Source organism: Petaurus breviceps, unplaced genomic scaffold (assembly GCF_028583685.1).
Source record: "Petaurus breviceps papuanus isolate PSGF00001 unplaced genomic scaffold, PetGlider_PUasm1.0 186, whole genome shotgun sequence".
NCBI classification, from domain to species: Eukaryota; Metazoa; Chordata; class Mammalia; order Diprotodontia; family Petauridae; genus Petaurus; species Petaurus breviceps.
The window spans coordinates 47,185,026-47,196,069 of record NW_027185798.1 but is presented as its reverse complement, the minus strand read 5'-3'; the positions used below and the strand labels follow the sequence as shown (position 1 = coordinate 47,196,069).

At 38.4% G+C, this 11,044-nt stretch overlaps 1 long non-coding RNA gene across 1 annotated transcript in view; it reads right to left on the bottom strand.

Annotated features, from left to right (window-relative positions):
- Nucleotides 1–1,885, bottom strand: part of LOC138162178 (uncharacterized) — a 10,894-nt gene extending 9,009 nt beyond the window's left edge. Inside the window, exon 1 of the long non-coding RNA XR_011168569.1 lies at nt 1,825–1,885. This is a non-coding gene — a long non-coding RNA (uncharacterized lncRNA). The remainder of the gene's footprint in view (nt 1–1,824) is intronic.
- Between the last annotated feature and the right edge of the window lie 9,159 nt (nt 1,886–11,044).

Below are 11,044 nucleotides of genomic sequence, written 5' to 3'. Positions count from 1 at the left end.
CAAATCACAGAACACTTTTCAAAGTGAGCCCCCAAAACAAAGCTACACATCAGGGCTTATATAGCCTTCTCCTGGCTCAGAGAATGTAACAACCTTATTGACCCACTGGCCAATCAAAAAGTATCTACTGAAAAACAAGCCTTCCACCCCAGGCTCCAGGTGCACTTTAGCCTAGGGGCAGGGAAGATCTTAAAAATTTACATTTCCATCACAGTGTGACTGAACAATAACAAACATTTTTTTTTTTTGGTGGGGAAGCAGGGCAATTGGGGTTAAATGACTTGCCCAAGGTCACACAGCTAATAAGTGTCAAGTGTTTGAGTCCACATTTGAACCCAGGTCCTTCTCCCTTTAGGGCTGGTGCTCTATTCCCTGCATCACCTAGCTGCTCCAACAAATAAATCTTTACCAAGAAAACTCCAAATGGAGTCACAAAGAGTGTCTTAGTTTTAGTAAAGGGGGGATAATAACAGCACTTATCTATATATTTGTAAAGCATTTAACAGAGGGCCTGGAGCACAGAAATGTTAGCTTTTATTATTACTCCTATGTGTTTACTATTATTATCAGTTTCCTGTGACTCCAAACCACCCCTGTGACTTCCCTGACCAAAACACTCCTTCCTGATGTCTATAAATAGGTGCCAGCTCCTCTTAAAATGTAAGCTTCTTGAGAACTGGCCAGTTGCACCTTTTGTATAGGGATGCCCATTACCTAACACAGTGACAGATATATAGTAAGCACTTAATACATGGTTTAGTCCAACCCCTTATGATCTCACACATCAGGAGACTAAAGCCCAAAAAAGTTATATATGATTTGCCCAGGGTCACAGGGCTGATCTCAGCTACAAAAATAGGTCTTTTGACTACATTTTGCAAGAAATCATTGAGGAAATGGGAGACCAGTAAAAGAGAGCTGACGTTATTAAGTGTAGACCTCCCCATTACCTTTTACCTAATTCAGCCTCCCATGTGGCCTTGCTATCTCTAGTTTTCTCTTCTCCAATCCCTCCTGCCCAGAGATGCCAAAACAAACGATAAAACTCCTGTCGTCCCTCTATTGCCGCTATAAAAAAAATGCAAAATCTTCACACTGGTTTTTGAAGACCCTCATAATCTGATGCCAAACCACCATCTTTCAAATTACTCTACACATACTCTACATTCCAGATAGACCAAACTAAGTCATTTCCCAATATGCTTCCTCCTGCCTCCCCAAATTGGAGTAAATATCCCCCATACCTGGAACAGCACGTACCATTTATAGAGTAAGGTTTGCAAAGCATTTTTTTTTACATATACTACCTCATTTGATCCTGGAGGAATGCATTTCTTTCTCTCATTTTTAGAATTGATCTCTTTCTTTGAGATTTAATTCAGGCATCACCTCTGCTTGCCTAGATCCAGCTGAAACCATTTTCTTCCATTTCCAGTTTTTCTAGTGCACTTTGAATTTTTACCCCATCTCTTCCTATGTTGAATTATATTTATCTGAGATCCCTTCCTGGCAAATATAAGCTCATCAAGGGTAGGGACCAGTATTAGTTTTTCTATCTTTGTGTTCACTCCTTCTCCACTCTACCTAGTCCCTTCTTCCTTACCTAGAATAGTACATAATTTGTACATAAAAGAATTGGATTGTTCGATTACTCTCAAAGGGATTACAACTGCAAACAGTCCCTTTGCTTCTGACTGCCACATAAAAATGGCCATGATTTTCCTCCAGCTGCCTGCTCCTGGGGATTTCCCATTTCTTTCCTCTTGACAGGCCAGACCCATAGCACTTTGGCCAATATTCTTCCTCCTCCCTCCACCTTCTTACCTTCCCACCAGGGCCAGTCATCAAAGCTGGTTCTGAACTAGTGACAAAAAGACAAGGGGGCAGGGAAGGAAAAACCTGTTCTGCTACTACTAGAGACAAACAACAGCCTGTCCTTCTCCTAGCACCAGGAGCAAGTGGTAATGGTGAGAAGGGAGGAAATCATAATTAATAATAATAACTAATATTTATATAGCATTTACTATGTACCAGGAACTGTGCTGTGTTTTACAGTTATTAATTGATTTGATCCTTGCAATAAACCTGGGAGATAGATGCTAGTATTCTCCCTATTTTACAGTTAAGGAAACTGAGGCAGACAGTAATTTGCTCATGGTCACATAGCTAGTAAATGTCTGAAGCCAGATTTGAACTTAGTTCTTCCTGTCTCCAGGCATGGTAGTCTAACCACTGAACCACCTAGGAATAGAAGACATACAGCCATCTAAGCCTGTGCTCCTAGACAGCTTTTCCATCCACCACACCATGCTTTCTCTACCTCCTATCCTCCACCTACACCCTATCTGCTCTACTTATCAGTCCATCTGGTCCCTGTAGAAGTTCTCTTCCCAGACCAGCGTAACAACTTCTACCTCTATATATCCTGGAGACAGTGATGTTCCCACTCTCAATGCCTAGCAGGTAAGAAGGGAGGGATAGAGAGAAAGTAGTCTTGATCCCATGGCCAGGGTGTGGGAAGCAGGAAGAGGGATGGTCTTGGCATTCCAAAGCAATTGTCAGACCATATTTTCCCATAAAAACGTTGCTATATAACGTAATTAGGTTTATGATTTCATCAGTATTGTGACAAGTTTCACTTGACCCCTCTTGCCTCAGTTTCCTCTTTTGTAAAATGAAGCTGTTGACTTTTTCTAGCTTTACATCTATGTTCCCATGGCCTACATTATTGTTTTATATAGATTTTTGTTGGCTAACCCTAACCATAATTTATAGAATGTCTCAATGGGAAAATTCATTTACAGTCTCAAACAATTAATTTGCAATTGAACTTTTGGGGGTATCTATCTGCAAATTTACAGGTGAGGAAACTGAGGCCCATAGAAATTAAGCAACTTGTCCAAAGTCACAAGGTAGTGTTTTGACTCTACTCCTATCCATTTTGTGTGGGTGAACATTTCTTGATCTTATTCTCAAATTCTAGGGTATGGTCCCCTGGGGATCCTGTGATTTGCCTTCTTCACTTTTTCTTGTTGTTATTCTCTGTCCTTCATTCTCAAAGAGGACCATGGCCTCAGGAAGGTGAAGCCATGACTTGCAAACGAACTGGATTTAAGTGAGGGAGGGTTGTGCAAAGTCACCAGCCTCACTTTCTCCCCTGGAGTCACCTGGGTCCAGTGTCAAGATATAGATCAGGATAACTGGAGATGCTATCCCCTCCCTTTTTTTTCCCCTAAAATTGTTCTCAAAACACCTTCTCCAGGAAGCCTTCTCAGCTCTTATCTCTTCATTCACTCCTTCATACCTACCCACCTACATGGGCAAATCAATTGGTAATGTCATTACATAACAAACCTACCTACCTATTTACCTACATATACACATACCAATCATACACTTGTACCATCATACACTCATACATATACACACATTCAAACCAATATACACACACACCCCATTCTAGTTGTTGCACTTGGCATTGGGACATTTACATATCTATACCATTTGTGTTTGGTCTTTTATATTCAGCTAGGTTGTGTGCCATAGGAAGGGGGTCTCCTTCTTCTGCAGCCCCCCATAACCCTCATGTCTGAGCTCTGCTGGAGCAGACTGTTGACTCACCAGCCAGCTGGTGATATCAGGCTCACAATGTCATGTGATGTGCTGTCCAGCTCACTGATGGGGTAAGGGTGGGGTGTGTCTCTCATGAGGCTCAGGAGAGCTCATCCTGGTTATTTGTTGATGTGTGTTGCTGTCTGGGTGCCCAGGGAGCAGAGCTGAAGAAAGGAAAGTCTTACCCCTCTTCCTGTCAACAATGGCCCTCAGTTTGCAGCCTGACCCCTTCAGAGTGAGTCACCACCTGAAGGAAATCAGCCTCTTCACAAATAGGAAACCCATTAACTTTGGAATCTAGGGCTTTCCTTTGATTACTAGCAGACACTTGAAAATCCTGGCCTCCCACTTACTTCTGCCTTTCCCTCTGAGATTACCTTACACATACCTTGTGCATATCTTATATATATCCAGTTATTTACATGTTGTTTCCCCGTTAGACTGTGAGCTCCCTGAGGGCAGGCACTGCACTTTGCCTTTCTTTATACCCCCAGCACTTAGCACAGTGACTGGCACATAGTAGGTGCTTGAGGAATACTTAACTGTCTCTAGGCTTCTGTTGTTGTTCAGTTGTTTCTGTCCTTTCTTCTCAGCTCATTTGATCTTCACAATAACCCAGGGAGGTAGTTACTATCATTCTCCTTATTTAGTTTTGTTTTATTTTGTTTTTTGTTTTTTGGCAAAGATACAGGAACGATTTAAAAAAAAATTTAAAAAAAAAGATACATTTCCTTCCCCAGCTCATTTTATATTTATTTATTTTTAGTTTTCAACATTCATTTCCACAAGATTTTGAGTTACAAATTTTCTCCCCGTCTTTCCCCTACCTCCCACCCCCAAGATCAACTCATTTTATAGATGAGGAAATTGAGATTAGCAGGGTTAAGTGACTTGCCCAGTGTCACACAGCTAGTAAATGTCTGAGATCAGATTTGAATTCATGAAGATGAATCTTCCCAACTCTAGGTATGACATTCTATTCACTGCGCTACCATTCAGTAGTCTAGGTCCTACCAATTCATGTCACTCAACCATGGTCAGATAGTATTCCTAGGTAATTCAGTCAAATACCCAGGATTCCAAGCTATTGGCAATGGAAGGCAGGTGCTTCCTAAAAGGTAGATTTGTGAGGTAAATAGTTAGTTAAGTTGGTGTCTGAGAATTTAGTTTTGGATTTCTGGGTCATGGCTTAAGCTGTACTTTTGACTGGGTCTGGATTTGAAAATGACTGTTAAGAAAGTATTTGACTGAAATCTCACAAATCTGATCAAAAAGGCTTTGAAAGGAAAATGGAACGGGAGGGAGAAATCTGCCTAAGAACAAGTTAAATAAGCAAAGATGAGCTACATACAATATTGGAAAAATAGCATCATCAAAGAAAGGAGTGAGCAGCAAATGAATATTGACTAAGGTTCCAAAGCCAAAGCTAGCTCAATTGCCTTTGTGATCTTATCTTCTCTGGGTCTCAGTTTCCTCTTCTGTGAAATGACAAGGCAGTTGGACTGATGACCTTTTAAGGTTCCTTCCAGCTTTGGATGTATGATCCTACAACTAAATCAGTAAAGCTCTGGTCACTGTTTTTCCTTCCCCTTCCTGGACAGGTATTAATTTCCCTGCTTCTATTCTCATTCTCTGTGTTCAGCACATCCAGTTCATCCTGTGTACCATTGCAAAGTTAATCTTTCCAAAATATAGCCTTCATGTCAATCTCTGGCTCAAAAACATTCAATGGCTCCCCATTTCCTACAGAAAAAAGTAGAGACTCCTTTGCATGGAATTCAAGGTTTTCTACAATATAGTCCCAATCTATCTTCCTAAAATTTTCTCTTATTCTCTCTGCTCTAGCCACACATGATTACTCACCATCCCCTAAATGTACCATGTGTACATTGTTATACAATGCAATGTTGGATCAAAGCTTTCATTCCCCACGTGAATCATTCTCTCCCCTGTAAATAAAGTCCACCTTTAAAAGTCCAGCATTAAATCCTCCAATAACTGGCTTTTTTTCTATAGAATTTAAAGATATACAAATCGATTTTTATGTAAATGATCTCATTTGATCAGTTGATCCTATTCCCCACGAAGACTTTATTGACCATCTGAATCCATAGAGGTGTCTCCTCCTATGAACATCTATGATACTTATCATATGGTAGCCATCATTTAACCTCTGTCATAAGCCTCAAGGACAGAAATACGTTACTACATTATTACTTCAGTCCTTTGTGAAGATGTGATTTCATTAGTGTGGGTGTTCTTCCTACAGATGGGAGTCCAACTCTTTTTAATTTAGTCCCATACTAACCCTCTTTAATTTAGTAGATTATTGAGTAGCAACACGTTGTAGAGACCATTGGACTTGGAGCCAGAAGGAAATGGGTCCTGCCTCAGACACTTACTGGCTATGGGACCCTGAGCTTAACCACTTAAACTTTCTGAGCCTTAGTTTCCTCATCTGTAAAATGAGGAGTTGGACTCAAAGACCTCTAAGGCCCCTCCCAACTTCAAATCTATGATTCTATAATTTTTGAGAGTTGCCATGACCAAAAATCTCATAGCTCTGTGAAAAGTCGATGGTGACCTGAAAACCTGTGGGAACTTAGATCAGTCCTTAGATGAAAGACATACAGCCCATCATCAGGCTGAAATAGAAAATCTTTCCAGATTAGTGTAGGACCTACCAAGGGTTGTACCCTATTGGCATATAGTCCTTGATATGCCAGGGTATACACCAAGATGAAGCATCAGAGTAGATCTTTGGTCATGTTCCAATGGTCTCCAAAGTGAGATATGTACACCCAGGTGAGAGTGCTAGATGATCGATTGGTGTGCGGAAAGAAAACCTATAACTTCTATTTTTTAATTTAAAAAACATAAGAAAAATGAAACTTTACTAATATTTCATATATAGATTGACACTGGTACCTTCACTTGATCTGTGTGTCAATCATGTGTCATGTATGGTATTTTAGGTATCTTGGGAGGAAAGTGAGAGTTACATAGTATTGAGAGGTTGATAGTGATATCTTCACTTGTTTGTTTTCTTTCATTATAGACTATAAACTGCAGGTTACATGTGTCCACTTAGGTCAATTGACAGGCTATACCAGCGGTGGGGAACCTGTGCTTTACCATCTAATTTTAATTAAATTAACCATCACAAAATGGACAAATGGATTTTTAAAGTTCCTGGAAAGAAACTGGAGATTAAAGATAATACTAATAATGTGAACACAAGTAAACAACAAGAAAATGGCAGAAACAACACAACTACTCTTATTATGAACCTTAGATCAGCCACCATTATTAGACCAACTATGATCTAACCAAATCATAGAAAGAAAAGAATTTAAAAATTATCAAGAAAATTATTTGAAATATAGATTTGTAACCACTGTCACTATACACAGAACTTTGTACATCATAATTACTTAATCAATACTTTATTCATTAGCAAAAAACCTCACCATAATTGTATATTGTACCTTAAGATATTGACTAATGGTGGCATGAAGCCATCATGGTAAACAAGCTAGGTTTAAGCACCAAATTTGTGATTTCATAGGTATAGGGAATTCAGTAGAGAAAACTTCCTCTGTAAATTCAGTCTGGCACCTTCTTTGAAATGTATAGTCTTACTGAGTTGCTAGAGCCCTGGGAAGTAAATGACTTGCTCAGGGTCAAACCACTATCAATGGCAGGACTTCAGCAAAGGGCATCCTGGCTTCCATGCCAGTTCTCTATCTTGTATTTCATGCTGCCTCTCATCATGATAAGTAAGACATTTAAAAGCTAAACTTTTACTGCCAAGAATGATGTGTCACCTACAAAAAACTGCTTATAATTGCACATATTAAAAAGTAGAAATAGACTTTTCTAACTTATTAAGAAATCTTCCAAATAGAATGACTATCAAGAATGACAAAGTAAGGGGAAGCAGTGCATGCAGCCCAGCTCTCGCATATAACTAATTCAGCAAAGATAAGGAAGAGCATTAGACAGAGCAGTGATTGAGAAATTCAGGGAGAAATTAGTGGATTCTGGAAAAAGGTCTATGTCAGTAGAGAGAAACATCTGGAGGCTTGTGGGTTCAGGAAAGAAGGTTCAGCCAGGAAAGGACAGCAAAAATATTTCCAGGGGCAAGCCTAAAACTGTTCTACTTTGACTCCAAATTGGGGTTGCTGAGCCTTCTAAGAGACAGAATGTGGCTGGAGCCTGTAGCCTGTAGCCATGTACCCAGGGTAGGAAGCATCAACCTGAAGTAAGCCTGCATTTCTATTTCTTTTAACCAGGGCAGGCTTTCAAGATGTTGGCAGGGGCTGGGGCCAATAGCTTTCTATTGGTGCTCTGACCACAGTCCAGTCTGAAGCTATGTAACACAGACCCTGAACCCAAATTGGTACTTACAGAGTTAGACTGGGAGGTAAGTAATCAGATCAAGCCCTAAGTCAGCTTGCATAGGGCACTGAAAGTTTGAAGGTCAATGACCTGAGCTACTCCTGAGATCCTTGAAGAACAAAGTACTTGATACTGGGAAGAAGCTATGCCAGGTAATTTGAGGTAGAAAGGTGGTATTGGAGTCAGTAAGACCTAGTTCTGTTCCTGGTTCAGACATTTACTAACTGTGTGACCCTGAAAAAGTTACTTAGACCCTCCCAGCCTCAGTTTCCTTATTGGTAAATTAAGGATAACATCTCAAATACCTCTAAAAGTTGTTGTATCAAAGGAGAGAGCATATAAGGCACTTTGAAAAACTTATAGTGCTATCTATTGTTGCTATTATTACTATTATTGCTTTTTGGAGAATAATGGGGGTTAAATGACTTGCCCAAGGTCACACAGCTAGTTTTTTTGTGTGTGTATGTTAAGCGTCTAAGGCTGGATTTGAACTCACATCCTCCTGATTCCAGGGCTGTGCTCTATTCACTGTGCCACCTAGCCTCCCCTATTATTATTATTATTACAAATGAGAACCAAAGAAGGCCCACTATGCCCTACAGAAGTGTGTAAAGCCTTTCCCTGATACAAAGGTCTAGTTCAAGAGGTAAGGCTGGGAAAAGAACAAACAAAAGAAGACACAAATAATAAGGAAATATTAAGGCTCTAGAGACATCTAAGACACAACCCAGAAGACGAGAATAACTTTACAACATCTATGTAAGCAAAGACTCAAGAAAAAATGTCACTTGACCACAAAGTTAGCTAGAATTCTTAGGAAAAAAAATATAGCAAAATTTAAAAATTATATAAGTTAAATTAGAGTTCTAAAAGAAAAACTTGGAAGGAGAATAGGTTGATTAGTACAGGAGGTGCAAAACCTTACCCAATAATAGGATCCTTGAAAATAAAAATGGACAAGACAAATAATGACTCCGTGAGGTGATTAGACAAAATCAAAAGACTGGAAGAAAAAAAAGATGTAAAACATCCCCTATTAAAAACAACTAACCTTGGAAGGTCAGACAAGGAGAGATAAATCTAGGAATCATCAGATTACCTGAAATTGACAACAACAACAACAACAAAAAGCCTGGATACTATGTTTCAAGAAATTATGAATGAAAATTAATCAGACTTGTTAGAATCAAAGGACAAAGTGAAAATAGACATTCAGATCACCTCCTGAAAGAAACTCCAAAGTGAAACTTCCCAGAAATATCACAGCAAAAATCCTGAGCTTCAAGGTCAAAGATGAAAAAAAGAAGCACGCACAATGACAGTTCAGTTATCAAGGAGCCATAGTCAGGACTGCACAAAATTTGATAGTCAGTAATCTAAAAGAAGAAGAAAACCTGGAACAGAATATTCCAAAAGGCAAAAGATAAAGGCTTACAACCAAGAATAATTTATCCGTGAAAACTGAGTACAATCCTACAGGGAGAAGAAAAATGGACCTTTAGTAAAATTCTATTTCATTAGCTTCTAAACTTTTTTCTTGATGAAAAGAGTAGAGAACTGAGTAAAAACTAGGAAATGCAGACATAAGAGTCAAAAGAACATAAAAAGATAAACACATTAGAGGTATTTAGGCTAAACAAGGATGAAGTGTTTATATTCTAGTAGGGAGAGAAGAAACAAGTGTCCCTTCAGAAACCTCATAAGAATGAAAGAGAATAGCAGAATGGATAACAAAGTAAAATTCAACAGCATCTTATATGAAATGCAATGCTTCAGGTAATCTAATAAAAGTGAATATCAATTATGGTCTTGGATAAAGAAACAGGAAAAATAAACTTCATTAAAAGAAACAAACAGGGAAACCACATTATGTTTAAAGGCCTCACAAACAATTACTTAATAAGTGCTTAATATATATTCACTGATGATGAAGCATCTAAATACATGGGAAAAACTAAATAATTTACAAGGCAGAATAGACAGTAAAACTATAGTAGACAGCTGATGCATCTCTTTCAGATCTAGACAAATCTAACAAATGAGACAAATAAGAAAAAGTTAAGGACCTGAATAGAATTTTAGAAAAGTTGAATGTATCTTTGCTGAATATGACATATTCTGGTGAATGGGGATGGAAAAGAATGCACACATTTCTCAACAGTATATTACATATTTATAAAAACTGGCCAAATAGTGAAACAGAAAAGCCTCACAAACAAATGCACAAAACCCAAACATATCCTTTACTTACAAAAATTATTAATAATTATATTCAATAAAGAATATTTGAAGAAAAAATTGATTGACGACTAATTTAATTCCCAGGAATTGGTGAGACAAAGAACAAAATATAGAATCAATAAATACTTTCATCAAAGAAAATGGCAAAAAATATTTGGGAAGCAACCAAAGGAGTCATAAGGGAAAATCTTTAAGTACTTTAATTAATAAAAAATAGAAAGAAGATATCAATGAATTGGGCATGCAACAACAACAACAGTAAAACCTAAAAAAAGCAACAAAGTTTAAAAAGTAAAACTAAACACAAAATAGAAATTCTAAAAATCAAAGAACATATTAACAAAATTGAAAACAAAAAAATCAGTGAATTGACAAATAAAATTAGGAGTTGGGTCTTTAAAGAAACAATAAAATAGATAGGTCTTTAGTCAGTTGTATTGAAAAGAAAAGGGAGGGCTATCTAGATGGTGCAGTAGAAAAAGTAGTAGCCCTGGAGTCAGGAGGACCTGAGTTTGAATCTTGCCTTGGACACTTGTTGTGTGACCCTGGGTGACCCAGTTGCGAGAGAGAGAGAGAGAGAGAGAGAGAGAGAGACAGACAGACAGACAGACAGAGACACAGAGAGACAGAGAGAGAGAGAGGAAGGGGGGAGGGAGGGAGAGAGGAGAGAGGATATTGTCAATGTCAAAAAATGGAAAAGAACTCACAGCAAATGAAGAAGTAATAGAAAAACTCATTAAAAATTATTTTGCTCAATTAAATGCCAAAGAAAACTATCTAAATGAAAGGG